At 33.8% G+C, this 23,750-nt stretch overlaps 1 protein-coding gene across 2 annotated transcripts in view; it reads left to right on the forward strand.

Moving 5' to 3' along the window:
- Positions 1 to 23,750, forward strand: part of ccdc85a (coiled-coil domain containing 85A) — an 82,161-nt gene that overhangs the window by 42,969 nt on the left and 15,442 nt on the right. The gene's annotated exons all lie outside the window — the stretch shown is intronic.

The following is a 23,750-nucleotide window of genomic DNA, read 5'->3' on the forward strand; positions in this document are numbered from 1 at the left end:
ATTATTTTCTAAACACTTAGTTTTAGTTTTTTTTAATCTTTTATCTTCCTCGCTGTCGTATTCAAATAAATCTCATACAGGACTCTGCTGCTTTCTCCCAACATTAGTCTCCATGTTTCCAGGTAGAGTGGGGATGAAAAGATGACTGGAAACCACAACTGATGAGAAGTGACGGACTGTGAAGTGTCGTATGGTGCCAGTAGATAAAATTGCTAGAGCGAAATAAATCGCTTTCATATCAATCCGACGTTGACAAAGACGAAAACGAAGGGAATTTTATCCTTAATTTTTACCTGTTTTAGTTAGTTTTGTAAGCACACAATACAGTTTCAGTTAGTTATCGTCGTTTACTTTTAATTATAGTTTTTATTTATTTCAGTTGATGAAAATATTTTTTCAATTCTAGTTTTCATCATTTCGTTAGTTTTCATTCATGATAATAACCTTGATGCAGCCCTGCAGTAAAAACCTGTAAGTTTCTTTTTATCACCAACTTAATAATTGTGATATTGAGCTTCCACTTATGAGACACTCCTGTCTCAGGGAGGTCGAGGTCTAGTTCTAATCAATAAGGCTTTAGTGGTTTGAAGATGATGATCACAGTGAGTCAGAGTCGAGATCACTCAATAATCTAATGATCTTAATTGAGCACAATTAGAAATTTCTTAAAGTACTCAGAGCCAGAATGGTCATCTGCTGCCATAAAAACAATTGTTCTAAATCATGTTATAATAATGACACACACGGACTCTGAATAATATTAGACAAAAGGCAGTGGCTCATGAGGAGAGTCAGTGATTAAATGTCACAGTTGAAGATTTGTAGACTGAGTACGTCATACTAGGTCAGTGAGGTCTGTCCTAATTTAAAGGCCTCTCCAAATGTGCAGAACAAATGTAGCCGTCTGTAGCTGAATAATCCTAGTTTATGAAGCGTTCAGGCAATCATCATCAACTTAAAATATCATGTATTTAGATTCTCAGCTTTGAGTGGGCTGTTTTAGTATAATATGGGTTTTGGTTTAATGTTCCAACCAGTTTCCATTGGTTTTCACATCCTTAAAGCAAGTCTTTCCCTGTCTACATTTCATTATGTCGAAGTAAATTACCAATATGACAGCTATTATTTGTCTATTATATATTTACCTTGTTCAAGAGTAATCTGAACAATGGTTAAAAGATGTGAAAATTGCTATAGGTCTGATGATGTTGACACTTTAGAGAAATCTGCAGAGATTGAGAATAGATGAAATGGAAAGAGACAGTGACGTCATTATGCAACTTTTGGGTGTATAGACTTTATGTACGAAGTGGTTATTGCCACAGTACTTTTGGACTACTGTCTCATTTATCTATTACCACAGAGCCAATCAACGCTCTCGTTATATCATGTGTAGACTGGTAACTTGTCACGTCACCCTGCTGCCACATTGCACATGCCATGTGCCTATCCAGAAAAGTCTAGGGTACTGTTAACGTGTTCGGTAACACTTTATTTGAAGGTCTAGTTTATAATGCATTAAGCACACATTCATAAGACATTATAATGCATTTATAATGCATTATAAAAGTCATTACAACAGTTTATGATCATGTACAACAACTTATACCAAGGTTAATAAAGCATTATAAGTGTAGGCATAATGTATTAAATGTAATGTAAATTCAGCTTTCATAATGTTTTATACATCCATACCAAAGTGACAACAGTGTTTGAAGTCTCATGTCCTCGATCGATCGATCGAGGACATGAGATTGATCTATCTATCGATCGATCGATCCTTTATTCATCCCATAGGGAAATTTACAAAGACTATCTAAATTAAAATAATATTTCAGTACCAGTTACTAGAAGCTGGTTTGTGCCTATTCACACTTTCAGTTTCAGCATGCAGGCAAACAACATGAAACAGTCTGTTTTGTCTCATATGAGGACTTTGCTCGGGTTTTTGATGAATATAAATTAGCTACTGGGACACCTTTCAGAGTGCAGAACTCGGATCATTTGATTGGCTCTGTGGCAATAGACAAACTGATATTTCGTGCTTAATTCAAGATTTTTTTTTGGCTTAATTTAAGATTTTTTTTAGTTAATTGAAGATTTTTTTTTTTCTTAATTCAACATGTTTTACTAAATTCAAGCCAATTTTTTTTTTTTTGCTTAAATAAATTCAAGACTGGAATTTTTGACTTTGCAAAAACAGCCTATGGGCCAGATTGGAGCCTTTGGCGGGCTGCATTTGGCCCCTGGCCCACATGTTTGAGACCACTGCTCTAAAACCACCCAAAGTACAATATTCTGACAGGTAATTATGGAATTTCATGTAAATTAGTCATTTAAGTAAAAAATACAATGTACTTTTTGATTGATTTTATCTTTTCAAAGCACTTTTTCCACCCATTTTTGTGTAGAAAGGACTGTGTAGACCCAAAGTTAAAAATAGAAGACCATAATGACAGTGTAACGTTGTGTACACCACTGCACTTTTGTTGTTGTGTGTAGCCACAGGGGTGAGGGTCTGGAGGGGCGGAGTGAAGGTCGAGTTCACTGGCTTCTGTCCTAGTTTGTATTCCCTGTGGGTCAGGGGGTTGGAGTGGATGTTCATGTCCCTTAATGCCCAAAACGCCCCCCATAATCCCCTTGTTAGAGACAACTGGTGTGTCAGATTGTGCGATAAATAAAAATCTCTAATCCTTTATTTATAACTGTCGCATGTGTGAGATGTTTTCATCAACTACCCTTCCAAAATTTGTTTATTTGAATATCATAAAGCAGCTAGTATTAATGAGCAGATTTAATGAAAGAGGCTTTTACTGCATCATGTAGCGTTTTTGAAGGACAGAGGTTCAATACAGGATGTACTAACAGCACTTACGTCCTCTCTCAAGCTTAGAACTCCACACATTTTACATAAAGAAGCTAGAAATGCAGCAAATCTGGACAAAAGTAATGCATGACTAAGACACTTGCCATAGCACTCTTTTGTCTGATATTTCATGTTTTTTTAATTAAATCTACATAACCTTCTCTCCTTGGCTGGATGGTTCTGAATGAAGTGACTAACTGACTTTTTTATACATAAACCATCTCATGTCTTCTTAATAGTTTGATATTTCTTTTATTTTCTTAAGCAAATTAACCATAAAAAATTACATACATTACAAAGTGTTTTAACCTTATTTGTGTAATTGATTGCAGATTTCCATTAAGAATACACAACACCTATTCCTTCAGACACACGATAAATAACTATTGACCCACTGACAATGAGGGCACATGCTGTAATTTTAAGAGATCTATTGATTTATCGACTCGACACCAGTATTGGCCAATATTTGCAGGAGCATCTAAGATGTCTTTTTAGTAGTAGATGTCTCTTGTTATATATTATATAACATTTGTTTTACATGTTTATTGGTGAATCTGTTCAAACATAATGTGACGAAGGGCTGAAAGTTATTAAAATTCAACTATTTCTTTATTAAAGGGGGATTAACAACAACAACAAAACAAAACATAGAAACAGAAGGTAACATCAGCTAAAAGTTTTAACGTTATTCATTTAATTGTTTCACCTAGATTGTCAGTGAGAACTCACAATATGTTTTCCTGTTGACATAACAAATAGCTATTGACACATTGATAATGATGATGCTGGTCTACAGGTAAAATCCCTCCAGAGTAAAAGTAGTGAAACTTTACCAAGTTGGCATCACTAATAAAGAAAAATTAAGTCAAAAATGCTGGTTGGCTGAAGTTTCCAAGATACAGTCTTGGGTTAAAATGTGAAATTCTGTGAATTAATACAATACATTCTCTTCACAGCATCTTCATCTAATAAAGACCCAAACACACACTGGTGACCAAAAGCATTTACTGATCTTAACTGTTTAATACCTGTTAATTCACTAATCTTAACACTCCATGTACATAATTAGTGTAAAATGCAGTTTTTCGTCTTTTCATGGTCATCAGATATGACCCATTTGGACGTTCAGAGGCTCCGTAGTTACCGTGGAAACACCGTCATCTTCTACAACATTGATTCACCAGTAAAACCCATGGAGTTGGATCAGTGGCAGTGGATGGACACACTGGGTTTATGTTCAGTTGATGATGTCTTCGCAAAAAAAAAAAAAGTCTTTTTTTCTTCAGTTTTTTTCCTGTTTTTGATATAACCTTTTAATTATATGACCAGTGAATTAAATATATGAAAAATGCATGATTTACACTGAAAAAGGCAAAATGCAGAGGAGAATATTATCATAAATGGTGATAAATTACCTAAAAATGGTTAAATATAAAGAAAAAAATATTTGGGAACTGCCACAAAAGAAGCACTGGGTGTTTAAAGGTTATACAGGAACATTTATGTATGTAAACTTATATAATATTTAATCATATACACTGGAAACATCAGCGAAGCAGCACTTTCGTCATTTGTTTTCCAGTTCATCTGATTAAAGTACAGTCTTCGAAAAAAATTATTAGACCACCCCATGTTTTCTTCAGTTTCTTGTTCATTTTAACGCCTGGTACAACTAAAGGTACATTTGTTTGGACAAATATAACGATAACAACAAAAATAGCTCATAAGAGTTTAATTTCAGAGCTGATATCTATCCATTCTCCATGGTTTTCTTGATAACTAAAATCACTTCAGTTCTTACATCAATATCTATGGCATTGTACTGCCAAAAACAGTGCTTTTAGGCATTCCATGTTTTCTTTTCCGTCTGTTTTAGTCACATGATACACACAGGAGTTAGAACTTGATTGCATAACCATTGTTTTTGATGACTTGATGGTCTAATAATTTTTTCCGCAACTATATATAAGATTTAGCACATTTAATCTCTGAGGCGTAAAGAAAATGTATATAAATATGGGTCAAGTCACACGCCTATTGACTTTGAATCAAAAAATTAGAATTGAAATAATGATTTCAAACTTTTTGCAGTTCAATAGTATAACATCTTAAGTTTCTAAATCCATTAAAATTTTTGCCAAAAAAGGATTTCAAGAAAATTACGGAACTTTTTATATGAACTAAATTCAGTCCCTCGGAAAGTTCTCTAAGAATGAATAACAACATTAATTATCGTTGCTATAATTTGAAATCTCAATGATATTTCTCAATGATATATTTCTATTTTCAATATAGTTCTGTGACCTTTTACACACCCTTTTATCATTCTAAAAATCATTTTGTCTGAAAAATTGGTGTGAATTGCTTTTTTAAGCATTTTAATATCAGATGGTGCCAGTTATGTAGGGAATTTCACTTTTCTCAAAAAACATGTTTTTTTAAATCACTAATTAATCAAATGAGCTAAACCAATGGAAATTTCTGAAAGAAAGCATTTAACCCTCTGCTTAAGCATGGCTTCTTTGGAATTTAAGATTATTTTGTCACTAATCAAAAAAAAAAGATTTTTTTTCCCCTACATAACCAAAAATAGGTCTCAACATGAAATAGCCAGCTTGTGAAGGATTTTTTTCTTTCACTTTCTATATTGTAGACCAGTGTGACACATGCTGTATTTTTAAGGGATGTATTAGACAGATGTCAGTATTGGCTGATATTTGCTGATACATACACATGGTTCAAACAGTCATGCACAGTCATAACGCAACCTTCTGATACACCATTTTATATAATCGTGACGCAAAGGCCGTAATAACCAGTTTCAGGCCGCGGCTGCTACATGTGGCGTATATAACAGAAACCCTGTGTTTCCGAACTTCCGTTTTTTTTTTTTTTTTTTACCCAAACAGAGACAAACTATGTATTTAGCTGTGTAAGTGCAGCAGTGAGACTTCAGGGTTGTAACTCAATAGAGGACTGTGGGACGACTAACAGTGTGTGTGACGCATGCTGACAGACTGACGCAGGCTGTGTATGTGTGTGTTTGAAGAACACTGAGTATTTACCTTGGTGATGTGTCATAACAGCGATGTGCCAAGCTGAAGGTCACTGCGTCTTTCAGGACCACTGCGAGGAGCTCTGGGAAAATCATGCACATCCCTCCTCCTCCTCTCACAGTCTGTCTCTCCACTGATGGCTCTCTATTTCTGTCCTCTCAGAGCCATCTTTCCTCTTCTTTTTTTTTTTTTTTTTTACCATTTTTCCTCACTCAGCTGAACTCATTTTTTATGCTATTTATGGACTTCATTTGTGGAAAAGACAAATAAAACAACGGACAGTTTCTTTGAGATGGCCTTTTGAATGTACAGAGAAAAATGAGACGGTATTCAATGCAACCTATAAAAAAAAAAAATCAGTCTACTTGAGTGAGATCCAGAAGATGGACGGTCACTGTCCATCAAACAAAAACTGAGCTGCTGCATTTTAACTCCAGGGGTCAAATAAAGCACCGACACTGAAGTAAAAAATAGGACCAATGGCACTGTAGCTTACCGGCCAAATGAAAAGCTTTGGGAAATGTATCCAGATGTCATTTATTATCACCCAGTTCTGTGTATTTATTATATTACAGAAATAGCCCATGTTTTGGTCATATTCCAATCAGATCTGTAAAAAATTCAAATTCCAACTTGATATCATTGATACTGATTTATTGGATCAATCCACTTCCTGTCTCTTATAATGGGAACATTTTTCAAAGTCACACCAAATCCAGAATCAGATCCGGATCGAAATAATTTCAATCCCTTGTGTTGACATCATCCTACAGAAGCTGTATACCAAGTTTGAAGTCAATCAGAACTGTAGTTTCGGAGAAGAAGACAATTGAAATGTTTTCCCCATAACAGCCCATGTTAAATTTTCCGTATGTTCCCGGATCCAGAAGAAGATCCTGATCAGCATGTGGCCATTATGTTTTGGTGATCTCCCCATCAGGGCTGGACTGGAGAAATTTCAACTTATCATTTTTATTTACTGAGTTATTGCATCAATCCACTTCCTATCTCTTATAATGGGGAAATTTTTCAAAGTCGCACCAAATCCAGAATCAGATCCGGATCCAAATAATTTCACTAACTTTTGCTGACATCATCATAAAGAAGCTGTATACCAAGTCTGAAGTCAACCGGAATTGTAGTTTCTGAGAAGACGATTGAAAGTTTTGTAACGGACGACAGACGTCAGACGGCGACGACAATAGCTTACGGCCTGTCGGACAGTAAGCTAAAAAATGAATATGAATATGTTTTATTTGCATTGTTTAAGCTCTGAAAACACTTAATATGTCATTTTTCTTAAAGTAAATGCTTCGAATGATGACGTTTTATTTGGAATTTGGGGAAAATGCTGTTTAATAGTTTGTAACATGAACACAATTGCTGATTTTACTCAAAAACTTACCATAAGTAGTAATATTAGTGGACTTTTAATTCATTTCAAGGCTACACATGGTCTTAAAGGGTGACTTTACAATTAAATAATTTAATCCAATTGATTTTTCATTTGGGATATGTGTATTTCATATGATTTGCAAAAATAAAATGTCCTCAAATTGTAGGACTTAAAGTTAATTACCTAAATGTCAACATAAGGGAAATGATCAACTCCTCCGAAGTGAATTAAACATCCAGTGAGTGAGATTTTAGGGGAGGTTTAGGATTATGTAATTATAGAAATGGAATGTAATATTCATAGTTATGTTTTCATTAGCACCTATCATGTTTCTACAGTAGCTGTTCTTGGTTCTTAATAGCAGGCGCTATCCAAAACTTTAAAATTCAAGCTTTGTGCAATATTCTCTCACGCGCAATAAACACAATGTCCTCGTGCAGTGTTAGTGTTGTCAGATTTGCTGCTCGTTCTGCTGTTTTTTACTTGCTGCTTTTATAATATATTTGCTTTTAAATTGCTTGCTTTTAAGTTCATCTATTCTATATCATTTATTGCTGTACGTAATCTGCTATTTTATGTTTTTTTATATTTATCATATGAATATTATTATGGATCTCGACACTTATATGGACACTTCTGCCTTATTACTTCCGCAGCAGCTAATATCGTTACTAGCAGCAGGTCTGCCATTGCACACAATAAAACAAGCCCAGAATTTACTGAAGGACTTCCAGTCTTTTAGTGGCCACTGCAGGGATGGTTAATGTTGGAGCATTTTTTTACCAGGAGCTAATTGTGTGTTGATATTAGTTAATCATCATTTCTAAACGAATAATGATCATACACACTCTGAGGTTTTTGTGCCACTGTTTTGCTCATCTACAGTCGCAGCAGTGAGCAATGAGCACTACTATTGGCTTAAAAATAAATAAATTAATTAATTAAAAAATATATAAAATAATAATAATAAAAATAATTAAAAATGAAAATAAATAAAATAAATAAATAAACAAATACAAATAAAACAATAAAACAATATAAATACATAATAAATAAATAAATAAAATAATGATTAGAAAAATATAAATAAATAAATAAATAAAACTGCAGTCATCCAATACCAACAGACATTAACGTACATTCATACAAATATACAAGCATGCATAAATGTTGCAAAGATACCACCTAGAACATTCTGCTGCTCTTACACTGCAATAATTACAACTTCGCAAAGATGCATCTACACTCCAATCAAGAGTGATGATAAATGACTAATAGGTCGCATAGATAGGTTGGTGGAAATTAACATATTTCACCAAATTTGCACAAACATACTCTTCAGTATCTCCGTCTTTTTAGTCTGTTGTACCCTGCACATGTTTTTACTGTAAGGATGTGTTTGTATAAATGAACACCCTGCAGTAACTAAGTTGTTTTGTTACATTACCTTGGGAATATTCATATGACAGCAGCAGAAAGAGGAATATGGTGAATGCAGTATGTGGGTGTTTGCTCCGAGCTGAACTTGCGATGACATGATTTCCTGCAAGACGCTCACAGTGTGCGTTTTGTGTGTGTGTATGTGTGTGTGTGGTATAACAGTAGTGTCTTCTTTTCCAGTTTTATCTCAGTGTAACTCAGTTCAAACAGGCCTATTCCCAGTTTACTTACCCCATAAAGAGGAAAGAGATATAGGAGTTTAACAGAAGTTTGACTGGAGCAGTGAAAGGAGCTGATCTACCCTCTGTGGACTCAAGCATTCGCTCCTGTACAGTTTCTGAACTCCAGCATAAAATTCACCTCTATGCATGTGTCAGCAAATGTGCAGGGACGTTCCTATTGAGCATATTGTGTGTGTGAATGTGGCTACGTTTAGCCTCCGATCACAATGATGGGAGACATTACTAAGGATTGCAGGGATGCAGCAGTTGCACCGTTCACAGAAAAATACCATTAATTATATTTAAAATGACATTTCGATAGCCAACGCCAGTCTTATTTCCTGTAGATTTATCACCCCACCCTCTGAAGAGGAGGCAAGGGGTATTGTTTTTGGTTTGGTTTGGTTTGTTTGCTCGTTTGTTAACACTTTAACCCTTTCATGCACTGTCCACTCCAGTGGACAGTTCTTCTCCAGCTGTTCTCTTGTATATTAATGGGTTATGTTGTTTTAGTTCCATATCAGCCAACACAGTGGACGCTTATGCTCCATCCCATACACTGTAATTCAGATCATTACTGTAACTTTGCTGTTCTTGATAAACCTGATCTGCACTAACATGTTTGAGTGTAAATCAATTGTTATTTGTTAGACAAGAAGGTTTTTTTTTTGCATATTATCTCCATGAAGTGAGTAATTACTAGCATTAGAATATGTTAAAATGTGAGAAGACATCAGATTAGTGGCATTAAAAATGTTTTTTTTTCCTTGTTTTCATATCAGTCTCTGATATTGGGTTTTAAACACGTTTCTTTACTTCAAAAATTAAATGCATGGATATTTTTGTAACTCCATAGAAAAAAAAAACTCGATCACATTGTGTTTTTCATGGCTAAACACTGAAGAAAAAAATCTTGACTAAGGTTCTCATAATTCGTGCATGAAAGGGTTAAGCAGCAAAACTATTAGTTCAATTCATACCAAACTGGGTTTATAAACTGCCATTGACCCAGAATAGATGTCATAACATTTTGGGAATGGTAGGTCAAAGTTCTAATTTGTTATGACTTTTAAAGATCTTTCCATATACTTATAATGGGTGAAATACAAGCTTTGAGATGTCCTTCTGAATGTACAGAGAAAAATGAGACGGTGTTCAATGCAACCTATAAAAAAAAAAAAAATCAGTCTACTTGAGTGAGATCCAGAAGATGGACAGTCACTGTGCATCAAACAAAAACTGAGCTGCTGCATTTTAGCTCCAGGAGTCAAATAAAGAACAGACACTGAAGTAAAAAAGTGATGTAGAGCACGGCAAGACATATGAAAACTGTGTCTAAAAAAGGTTTTTCCACCAAATAATCTGAATCAGAATCAGTTCCATTGGGCAAGTATGTGAACACACACATGTAAGGAATTTGGTTTTGGTTTTTCTTTGCTCACAATGTACAATTTCAACATAAACCCAAACACAACATGAACCCACTAAGACTTAAACGTAGACCTAATATAAACAAACATTCAACTAGAGACAAGGACAACAATGGGTTGAGATTCATAGTGGATTTATATTGTAATATGAACGGTGTAGCCCCGAGGGGCGGAGTTTGTTGTGCTTGGCACCACTTGTTTTGTTCTTGTTGTTATTTATCCCCCATTAACAACAAAATCTTCATCACAAGTACAAATCACTTAACTATCAATGTCTTTCAGCCCTTCATTATGTTATCTTTCAATGAACATATTCATGCATAAAAATCTTTAATATAACACAAACAGATAAATATCTACGACTGGCACTGGTGAAAATACAAAATACTTATATGCCAATACAAATAGTGGCCAATACAAATAAAAATATTTTTAACATCAACAAATATCTTTAAATACAGATATTTGGCCAGATACTATAAGTCAGTTTTTTCAACCCTGGGGTCGGGATCCCATGTGGGGTCGCCTGGAATTCAAATGGGGTCACCTGAAACTTCTAGTAATTGCTTGAAAAAAAAAAAAAAATTGCTGATAAAAAAATATATAGTAGTTGACAAAGACAATCCCAATCCATAAAAGACAAACTGAAGCTGAAACTGAAGCACTGTGGTACTGTTTATCTTTCAAGTGTTCATTGTGGTCAGTTTCAGATGCTGCAGCTCTTTCATAATTCATAGTTTGAGTTCTTGTTTGTTCAGTATTAATTGTCAGCCTTGTAAATCCAAGCTGGACTGACTGTACATATCCTGACCAAGGAAAATCAAATTCTCACTTTGTGCAGTAATCTACACCTGGCTTTTCTGCCTCCATCCACAATAATATACATTATATAGACTAAATGTCATCTAAAATTTCCCTGTATTTGCAACATAGTGTAGCAAACTAATACATGATTGAAAACAAATGCATTTTAGCTAAAAAAAAAAAAAAAAGAAAGTCTCTGTTTCAAATGTCTGCGGTCGCCAGAAATTTGCGATGTTAAAATGGGGTCATGAGCCATAATTTCCAGTCATATTTTTTTCAGATCATAGCCTATGATGAAAAATGAATCAGCACTGTTAGGTGGTTAAAGTTACACAGATATCACAATTTGGCCAAAAATATGACCTAAGCAATTATGCTATGAGGCTAACGATATGAACAAAGGAATATATGTTGCGTATTCTCATTGGAAATCTACATTAAACAATTAGATAAAGAAGGATAAAACACTTGGTCGATATGTCTTTTATTTAATGAAGCTAATTAACTATAAAAAAAAAAAAAAAAAAATTACAGATTATTATACTATACTAAGACTCATGACAGTTTGTCTAAAAAAAACCTTCACTTCTTGTCATCTCATTCAGAAACATTAACATCTTACAAAGCTTCACTTATTTCACTCATTTTACCTGACACATACATTCTGTTGTATCACAATGTAATAATAAAATAAATGTGAGACAAGTAAATTCTTCAAGGGGAGAAAAGACTGATTTCATGCACACTGTGTCATTAATTCAACCAGATGCATTAAAACGGAGTTGCTTCTAAATTGACATAGTCAGTTAACCAATAGGGTTTTACAATGATTGATTTATTTATTGATTATGCTGACCACATACAGAGCACAGTTTAGGTTAGTTTTTTTTTTTTTCAATATACGTAAAACAAGATAAGTATGAAACACTGCAGGAGAGATCAGATGTGAATGATATACATTTAAAGACAAGTAAAACTCATAGATTCATGTTTAAAATTGTAATGAAAGTTATGAGATGCTACACATTTACTAATTAAAGTCCGGTTTAGATGTTTGTGGAACAAAGATAATTAGATATTGATTAAAGGGATGGAAATAGGTTCTTTTAGTAATAGGTCTATATGTTTCATGGTTTAAATTTTACTGCCATTTTTCAATTGTCTTATACAACATTCAACATTCAATGCCCAAAAGTCATCTGCCACATACAGTATTAACATAATATGTACATTAATAAAATAACAGTGACAACACTAATAATAAAAATAAATACATATGGCTAGTGCCTCTGGTCTGACTGCCTCGTGTGTTTTTAATCGCATTTTTATTGTGTTTTTATTGTGTTTTTTATTATATAGGCTAGCTATTTATTTTTCTGTTTGTGTCCTTTTATTATAGACTATGTCACTTTTATTCTTATTATTGCTATTGCTTTCATTTTTTTTTGCACTACCGTTCTATCCTTATTTGCACTATTGTACATATGTTTGTTCATTGTGTCATGTATGTATGTATGTATGTATGTATGTATGTATGAAAGCTCACAGAGCTTCCTTTGGGATAAGTACATATGTATGTCTCAGTCTAGATAAAAATGACTAAATAATAATTATGTATAAAATAGATACCAAAGTATCTCAAATACACATATTTGTATGAAACAGAAATAGAAAATATTTCTGCAACACTAGAAACTTCAGGTTAGAGGAACATAACACACAGGTTCATGAAGATCTCTAAATTTTATCATTAGTAACAAATACAAGTTAATATTTTTACAAAAAAGGAGATGGTGAATTGCAATTTTACAAGAAAAATCATAGATGATATAGGGATTGATTTAATATGGAGACAAAATGCAGGAATCAGTGAATAAATTCTGCTCAAGATATCAATTAACTTGAAAGTGTTAAGTATAAAGTTTATACTAGTAAAAAGTTTTTTTTGTTTTTTTTTTTATTAATTTGTTCATTGCCAGCCTAAATTAAATAATCATGGAATACATTACCCAGAAACTGTAGGTAGATACAGTATGTAAAGATGTTTAGTCGTCCAGATGGAGGCAGTTCTTCATCTGGTTTTGCATTTCCAGAATACGGTTGTTATTATTATTATTTATTTCCTGTGGGTGGAATAGATTTTGCAGCAGTGAGCCGAACTGAACGAATCCACAGAATCTTAATTAGACCAAACAACAGCTCATTTTCTTTTATAGCCCTCTGATTCACGATGCACAGTGACAAAAACAGTGCCCTTTTCACATAAAGTCTCTCCTGGTGCAGGTTTACTGTATATGACATGAAATTCAGAGCCTCTTTTTTATGAGGAAATGGGTCAGGAAGGTGCAATATTTGGCAGAAAAGTCATTAAATGCTGACCTGGGGGCCTGGTGGATTATGGGAAACACATAGAAGCCCAGATGAGCAAATACAAGCACACACACACGTAACGGTGAGATGGTCAGGGAGTCGGTAAAGGTCTTTGACAAAGTTAGGGTGAAGCTGGCAGCCCATGTGGTCATGTGCAAGTACATGGGCTGTGTGTGTGTATGTGTGTGTATACGTGTGCACGAGCTTGTGTAATACATACACTGTAAAAAAAAAAACAGTAAAAAAAAACAAAAAAAAACAACAGTAATATTCCGGCAGCAGGGGTGCTGAAAAAATATTGTAAAATAACGGAAAATAACTGTCTCATATAAATACGGTAATTTTCCATAATTAAAATACAGTTTTTGGCCAAACTTTACAAGAGATTTTGCATTTTTTTGACTTTTTAATATTTAATAAAGAATATTTACATGTATTAAAACAATCAAATTACCTATAAATATATTTATAAATAATTTTCAATGAGACTTAGTCGTACAATCCACTGATAAAAACTGTATTTGGACAGTTTATCAGTGCTTATACATGTTATACAGTCACAAAAATACATTTATTCAACATTTTTGTTGTAATTACACAAGATATTTCTCAATTAACAAACAAGTCTTGTTAAACTTAAAGAACAAATACTTTTACGGTTAATTGTCAGTAATTTTATCTAGTTTTTTTTTTACAGTATTAAACTTTAAATTAACATTTTAATCTCAGAAATAGAAAAGAAATATTTGTGAAATTACGATACATTTGCAAATGTGTTTTAACTGTATTTTTCTGTGAAAAAAGAAAAAAAATTCTTTTAAAAAATGGAAATTTTACAGTCATTCACAGTTTTTTCGTGTTATTTTACATTTGACGTGCAAAAATCACAGTCTATTTTCGTAGTTTCATTGATATTTTCCTGTATCTTAAAAATACAGGAAAAATCTGCAAAATAAACAGTGAAAATTCTGTTAAATTACAGATTTTTTTTTTTTTTTTTTTTTACAGTGTATGTGATCAGAGGTCCTGTGTTAAGGACAGGGCTGCTAACTAGGCCAACAGCTGCTTCCCTGGCAATTCATCTCCAGTCAGCTTTGAAGCCCTTTCTGCTATTATTTCAACACAGAAACATTTTGCATATTAATAGAACTCATATACATGTAAACCATCACACACACACCTCTTTGTAGACGGTGCACACAAAAATACAAGTGTCCAGGTGGCTTCTGTTTATGTATTCAGATAAATGCAATGTATTCATCTTTTGTGTGTGTGTGTGTGTGTGTGTGTGTAGCAGTGTGGGCGGTTATGACTGCACACACCTCAAATTAAACTTTTCAATTCAGAAAAAGGTGCCGCTCTGCGTCATATTGTGTGTACAAGTGTGTGATTGTTGTGTTCTTGTGTGTGAAGGTCTTCCTGTTCAAAGAAACCCTTTATTACTGTCTCTGTTAAGTGTGTCTGTAAGTGTTTTCATGCACATTAAAAACCATTAGTGGAGATAAAAAAAACTTGAAATAAAAATAAAAAAAGATCAGAACAGTTTTGATGCTTGGGAGAAATGGTAAATGGGAGTAAGTGCAGTGGGAGCAGATTCAGCAAATAAATGATGGTAATTTCAATTAAATATGTGAGGAGACTACAACGTTTAAGAAATGCCATATTAGATGAAAACAAGACAGCCTGTGTATGAAAACCTGCAGAAACTACAAGTACTCACATTAAGCTTGGGTCTGTTTTGTGGATCTGATCATTGAACACATGAAGTCGATGCATGTAAAAGCAGATAAATGATTAATAAGACTGGATCTAAATGTTTTACTGAATGCTTGTTTGCACCGGTCGCCAGGCTAATGAGTTTATTCCAGTCAGTTTACGGCGATACGTAAGTGCCTATCTGCAGTCAAGTGTTGGGCTTTAGAACTAGCAGAACCTGAACTTCTAACGTGTTGTTTTGATGCTGCTGATAAAATAAGGATAAAGACTCCAAGTGTTGTTTTAGGTTTTTTTTTTGTTTGGATGTTTTAGTGAAAAAGAACAATGGATAAAGTGTATAATGTCTATCTATCCTCCCTACCTACCCACCTACCCATCCATCCATCCATCCATAAATGTTTGCATGCAATATTTGTTTTGTTTTTTATATTAATTGACATATGAACTAAATATGACACTAGTGTTTTGTTTTGTTTTTTCATTTATTGTGGGTTGCTGAATGTCCTGCTTGTTTTTTGAGATCATAAGTAAATAAATATATAGTTCGACTTAGCTCAAAACTTCTTTTTTTAGTTTTGTTTTTGATGTTTTAGTGAAAAAGAACATTGGATAAAGTGTATAATGATCCATCTGTCTATCCATCTATCTATCCATCCAAAAATGTTTGCATGCAATGTTTGGTTTGTTTTTTTATATTAATTGACATATGAACTAAATATGACACTAGTGTTTGTTTTTTTTTCATTTATTGTGGGTTGCTGAATGTCCTGCTTGTTTTTTGAGATCATAAGTAAATAAATATATAGTTTGACTTAGCTCAAAACTTCTTTTTTTAGTTTTGTTTTTGATGTTTTAGTGAAAAAAAAACATTGGATAAAGTGTATAATGATCCATCTGTCTATCCATCTATCTATCCATCCAAAAATGTTTGCATGCAATGTTCGGTTTGTTTTTTTATATTAATTGACATATGAACTAAATATGACACTAGTGTTTGTTTGTTTTTTTCATTTATTGTGGGTTGTTGAATGTCCTGCTTGTTTTTTGAGATCATACGTAAATAAATATGTAGTTCGACTTTGCTCAAAACTTCTTTTTTTTTAGTTTTTTTTTATGTTTTAGTGAAAAAGAACATTGGCTAAAGTGTATAATGTGTTATCTATCTATCTATCTATCTGACAGTGCATTTCACATCTAATCCAATAGTATTTTAAAGAGTTTATTTCGCATAAAAAAGAGGAGAATTTTCCCAGCCCATCGAGGAACAGTTGGCACCTCACTTGGAAATGAACACATTTATAGATGGAAATGATTTAAATTTGTAATTGTGATCAATAATTAACCCTTAAAGACCTTGAACTATTTCTGTGGTGACTTCCAAATGATTTCCTTGTCAACAGTTGGTTAACCCTTAACCTTTCCTTAGTAAGTTATTACCATTCATTCTAATATTATCCTCTGTATTTGGCATTTTTCAGCTAACATCAGGTATTTTCCTGTATTTAATTTACAGATCATGTAGATATTCATAAAAACTCAAAGGTTATTATATCACAAGGTAAGAAAAAGTGACTTCTTCAGCAAAACATATCATGAACTGAACATACAAACATGTCTATAACCACTTTTTTAGTATCTATCCATCTATCTATCCATCCATCCATCCTAAAATGTTTGCATGCAATGTTTATTTTTTTTTATATTGACATATGAACTAAATATGACACTAGTGTTTTTTTTTTGTTTGTTTTTTCATTTATTATGGGTTGTTGAAGGTCCTGCTTGCTTTTTGAGATCATAAGTAAATAAATATATAGTTCAACTTTGCTCAAAACTTCATTTTTTAGTTTTTTTTTTATGTTTTAATGAAAAAGAAAGTTGGCTAAAGTGTATAATGTGTTATCTATCTACCTACCTACCTACCTACTCTGACAGTGCATTTCCCATCTAATCCAATAGTATTTTAAAGAGTTTATTTAGCATAAAAAAGAGGAGAATTTTCCCAGCCCATCGCAGAACAGTTCATTCCTCGCTTGGAAATTAACACATTTATAGATGAAAATGATGAAAATTTGTGATTAATAATTAACCCTTAAAGACCTTGAACTATTTCTGTGGTGACTTCCAAATGATTTCTTTCTCAATAGTTAACCTTTCCGTAGTAATTTATCACCATTCATTCTAATATTATCCTCTGTATTTGGCATTTTTCAGCTAACATCAGGTAATTTCCTGTATTTAATTTACAGATCATGTAGATATTCATAAAAACTCAAAGGTTATTATATTAAAAAGTAAGAAAAAGTGACTTCTTCAGCAAAATATATCACAAACTGAACATAAAAACATGTCTATAACCACTTTTTTAGTATCTATCTATCCATCTGTCCATCTGTCCATCTATCTCCAGTGAATACAAGTTAGGAAGTTGTGAAAATTTCATGTAAGATCCACTGTGTAATAGAGGCATAGAAGTCGGCAATCAGACGTTGAAAGTATGTTAAGTTTCAGTTTCGTTTCACGCTAGCGTCAGTGCTTGTAGTGTGGACCACAGCCCCGCCTGCAAGCCCCCCCCCCCTTTCCGAGAGATTGTCGACAAAATACTGAATTTTACGAAGGGTCCACAATGTTCACCTTTTATGGGGCCCACAATTTGTAGCGGTGCCCCTGGCCGTTACCTTGTTACGTCAGAAAACAGTGACAAGACAATGAACATACACACGTATACACACTTGCATAAAACACACACATACACAAATTCTCCTTCTGTCTTTGTTCCTGACTCTTCCTCTATCCGTCCATCATCCTCTGACACACACAGTGAGGTGCATTGAAGCGAAGCAGAGCACACAGCTGTTAACCAGCCCAGAGGCCTGTCCTTCTGTGTGTGTGTGTGTGTGTGTGTGTGTGTGTGTGTGTGTGTGTGTGTCTTTTATCTGACAGCCTGAACCGCTGGGATACATCCAGGGCCGGAAGCAGGTCAACATAGGAACCAGGGCGAGTGTGAATGTGTGAAACAGGAAGAGAGTGTGTCGTACAGGTTGATCCAAAGAACTGTCAATGTTGGGGTTTTAATTAGAATATTCATCACGTTCACACACACACACACACACTGTGGCCGGTTAATCTGTAGTTGAGGGTTGATAAATGGCTGCAGTCAGTGGTCAGCTGCTCTACCACATGCTCACTCTCAGTTGTTGAACAGTGTTTAACAGTAACGGCCGATTATATCACAACACTGTTCGCTGTGGTCGTCTCCACGCCACCGGACCAGTACATCATCCTGACACACGGTACAGGGTGGATGGTGAACTACATTTTGCCGTAATTTACTTTCAGCTATATTCATCATATTCATCTATATTCATCATTGTATCACCGCATCATGCATATTTTAACATTAGAGCTGCTACTTCTGTTGAGAGTGTCAAATCGCTGCTTAAAACTCACTTTGGACATTTTACTGTTTCCTTTACAATTTCCTTCATAACATTTGTTTACATCTGGTTTGAAATTTTAGCCCCTCTGTATGGAAGTAAATCTGTCTCATCAGATTTTTAATTATAAAAGCCATTGAATTTCTAGCACTGAATTTGTTTTGCACTGAAATTAAGTATCTGAAATTTTTTTTGTACTGACATTAAGTATCTGATTTTTTTTTTCAACTGAAATTAAGTATCTCAATTTTTTTTGCACTGAAATTAAGTATCTGAATTTGTTTTTTTCAACTGAAATTAAGTATCTGAATTTGTTTTTTTCAACTGAAATTAAGTATCTGAATTTTTTTTTGCACTGAAATTAAGTATCTGAATTTTTTTGCACTGAAATTAAGTATCTGAATTTTTTTTTGCACTGAAATTATCTGAATTTTTTTTGCACTGAAATTATCTGAATTTTTTTGCACTGAAATTAAGTATCTGAATTTTTTTTTTTATTGCACCGAAATTAAGTATCTGAATTTTTTGTCTCTCAATTTTACTATGTTCATAAATTTAGAATACAAAAAAATTCAGATGCAAAAAATTCAGAAGTAAAAAATTCAGATGCAAAAAATTCAGAAGTAAAAAATTCAGATGCAAAAAATTCAGAAGTAAAAAATTGAAATGCAAAAAATTCAGATCACACATCCTGGACACCAAGGATAAGCAATGATTCTATCTCAAGTTGAACTGCCAGCCAGCCAATCAAGTTACGTTAGGTTGGTCATGTGATGCCGAAAAAAATTCAGATACTTAATTTCAGTGCAAAAAAATTCAGTGCTAGAAATTCAGCGGCTTTTATAATTCAAAATCTGATGAGACAGATTTACTTCCATACATCTGTCCTGTTTTTAGGTACCAGTTTCATAGTAGCACTCATCTTTGTTTTGTTTGCTTTCGCGTTAAGGTTTGATCTTGAAAAACTAAGAAAATGAAAGATTTCAACCGAGGCAGATTCCTCCATAGAGTACCTTTTGCTATAGTTCACATTTTAGTGTGTAGTAGTTAGTATTTGCACAGCTATGCTTTCAAGGCATTTTTCCAACTCTGCTGATGAATATTCTATGAGCACTGTTCAGCTCAACAAGTTCCTACAGTTATCATATAAAGTTATTTTACGCCTCTAGTCATTCCAGCCAGTCAAGTTACAGTTTATATCCATGACTCTCCAGACGTGTTCTCCAAATTATAAACGCAGTGTGTTTTGTATTAATTCAGTTCTTGTTGGTTGGTTTTCCCACTGGCATTGAGCTTATTTTTCATGCAGTGGTTCTGAATAACACAACACAACATAATACACCCCCTGTGGCCGACATAACATAGACGTGGAATAGGCATAATCAATGACACATTGTGTGTTGTTATTTTACAAGCATAAATACGGCCCTTGAGAAATATAACACTAATTTGACAACAGGAGCAGGAGGAAAGTCAAGTGTCCTCAGATGTCTACTAGTGAATGTTGTACTGACAACGATAAGTGGGTGAGTGGTTTTCATTTAGCCAAGTATCCGATTTAGGGTCTCAACTGTCATTTTGTTGCAGGATGTTTTTTCAGTATCCTCCTGAGACCCAGGAAAGGGAAAAGTTTTTTTTTTTTTTTTTTACATTAAATAATTGTCTTAACTGGAAATAGCTTGATGCAACAGTTCTTTCAGGTAGATTTTTCATTTTCTTATGGAATGTTTTTAATTTTTTTTTTTTTTTGAATAAAGCTGTAAAACTCTTGTTAAATGTAGTTGTCAGACCAGCGTGACTTTGGAGGCACTGGAGACTGCTTATATGTACTGTAGGTAAATTTTTTTTACCGTATGTCTGTAGTTAATTCAAGATTTTTTAGCTTAATTCAAGCAAAAAAAAACAAAAACAAAACAAAAACCTGCAAGTGAAAATTAACTTGGTAAGATTTTTTGTAATAAGATTTTCAAGATCTATTGACTAAAAATAAGTTGTTATATCTCACTGAAAAGTTACTCTTTAGGTGATTATGTCTTATTTTAAGTGTGATGAGATATTTTGACAAGAAATAAGAAAAAAAATCAACACGGAACACTGCAAAAATCAAAATCTTACCACGGGTATTTATCTCATTTCTAGTCAAAATATCTCATCGCACTTAAAATAAGACATAATCATCTAAAGAGTAACTTTTCAGTGAGATACAAGAACTTATTTTTAGACAATAGATCTTGAAAATCTTATATCAAGAAATCTTACCAAGATAATTTTCACTTGTTCCACTGGCAGATTTTTTTGCTGAATTTTTTGCCAATGGAACAAGTGGAAATTATCCTAGTATGATTTCTTGAAATAAGATTTTCAAGATCTATTGTCTAAAAATAAGTTCTTATATCTCACTGAAAAGTTACTCTTTAGGTGATTATGTCTGATTTTAAGTGTGATGAGATATTTTTTACTAGAAATGAGAAAAATCCACTTCGTAAGATTTTGATTTTGCAGTGAAAGTGGCTGAATAAATACAGAGGAAACAAAAAAATGTTGCAAATCCCACCAAACAGCAGAGATGGTAGATTCTCAAAGGATTAAAAATCCCAGATGACTCCTATTATCATAATTATTTTTACATATTTCCTGAGGTTCACAGGTAATACTAGTTTTGTGTAAATAGATCTTTAGTCATATTTGTCTTTTGATTCACACCAGTGTCCAGATTTTATCAGTAACAGTTACATTATCAGCTAAAAAAAAAAAGACTTTTTCACGTTTTTCTCACCTCTGTGAAGAAGGAAAATGGTGTTCAGGGACAAAAATGATGCATCAAATTCAAGGTCAAGGTATTTACAAATGATTCAATGGTGTAGCAAAGAGGAACATAAGGGCTGTGTTAAAAAAAAAAAATTTCCATCACTATTTCCTGTCAGAGAAGGCTTCGTGTTCAATCCTGTAGAAATATTTTGAGTAGAAATGAGAAAAATACACTTGGTAAGATTTTGATTTTTTCCAGCGCTTTTCTTCATTATTCAACTTCTTCATCTGTAAAAATCTGTATACACACACACGCGTCTCACTTCAGATATTCCACTAGACAAGGGGTGTCAAACTCATGTCAGTTCAGGGGCCACATTCAGCCTAATACGATCTAAAGTGGGCTGGACCAGTAAAATAATATAAATAATCGGCTAAGAACTTATAAATAATGTCAACGCCAAAGTTTTTTTCTCTGTTTTTGAGTGAAAAAAGTCTAATTCCGTAATGAAAATGTTTACATCTGTGAACTGTACTTGAACACAACATGAACAAATATGAACCTGAAAATTCTTAAGAAAAATAAGTGCAATTTTAACAATATTATGCCTTAGTTTATCATTTATATATATGCATCACAACTTACAGATCACAGTGGATCTACAAATACACAAAGCAAATATTGGTACAATTCCACATACTTCTCTTAAGAAATTTCAGATATTCACATTTTTTATAAAAAGGCTAGTCTGTAAATGTAAACATTTTTGTGCAATTTTACTTTTTACACTACAACAAAGAGAAAAAAATTGTAGTTTTCATTATCTATAGGTTATTATGATAGTATTTTACTGATCTGACCCACTTGAGATTGAACAGACTTAAAATGATTCTAACAACCTTGATTGTTAATATCGTCAGTGTGATTTTTGCATTTCACAAATTCATCCCAGGGGCCGAATTGGGCCCTTTGGTGGGCCGGTTTTGGCCCCCGGGCCGTTTGTTTGACACCTGTGCACTAGACTCATACATGTCAATACAGTGACAATTTCCACTTTGCCAAAACATACAGTACATGTGTGAGATGTAAAATGCAGCTTGAGCCATTTGTGGAAGCATATTTCTATTTTTGTATTTTCATGTCTCATGAAAAAAGGTGATATCCTCACTCCAACACTGCAGTTTAGATGTCTATTTGGATGCATCTCAACGTTGCCCAATATAAACTTCTTAAAAACAATTTTTCTTTTGTTTTTACTCTTGTAAATCTGTTCTTGTATTTTTGTTAATAAGAACCGTGCACACATGCTGTGGTGTTTGTCCCCACATTCAGATGGACAGTATAACTACATGGACCTGTAGAAATTAGATTAATATGTTTACAAATATGAGTGCAAAGCCATTTGATCATTAAAAATCATGTATATTTGTAGACATTTGTAATACTTTATGATTTATGATTGATTGTACGTATGATTAGGCTTTACAAGTTATTTTCTGATTTTCTAAGATGACGAATATTGCATGTCACGTGCTATTTTGGTCGGACACGGCATATAAAACACCTGTGTATTTTGTATTTGTGGATACTTTGAAATGTGTGACTCTTGATCATTTACAATTGATCATATGTTTGAAAAGTTTTAAGATTTTTTTCTGTTATGATGTATAACACGGGTCACGTGTTGTGAAGAGACGCCACATATAAAACACCTGTGAAAGTTTCTGTCCTCAGTCTGATGAAGGGCCTCGGCCCGAAACGTCACTATTAAATGGTTTGGGAGCTCACTGGTTGTGCGGACCTTCCTTTATTTTTTTCACATTTTCATGTCTCCCCATGTTTTTGTGTTCTGGGAAGGCAGCGTGAGATCGGCAGATGCCAGGAGTCTAAACAAACTGATCAAGTTGACTCATCTCCTCTGTTGCAGTAGAGGAACTGGACTCTCTCTGTTGGAATCAAGGCAGAGGAGAATATTGTCTAGACTCCAGCCCGTTACAGATAATTACAGTTAATCAGTTGCTTCGCAGTGTGGCATTTGGGCAGAGAAGCACATAACTGTAGACTAAGGGTCTGTGCCCACATAGTTTTTTGGGTTTTTTTTCTTCTCTGGCGGAAAAGCACTGGGGAGTATGGGGAGGAGCAATGTGAGAAAAATGCCCACTGTTTCTATGACAACATATCCCCGCAGTGAAATTAACTTTTCACATGTGCAATAACACTACATTTACTAAGATATTTCTATTTTTAACTGGACTCTTGCAT

Source organism: Sphaeramia orbicularis, chromosome 15, assembly GCF_902148855.1.
Source record: "Sphaeramia orbicularis chromosome 15, fSphaOr1.1, whole genome shotgun sequence".
Taxonomy (NCBI): domain Eukaryota; kingdom Metazoa; phylum Chordata; class Actinopteri; order Kurtiformes; family Apogonidae; genus Sphaeramia; species Sphaeramia orbicularis.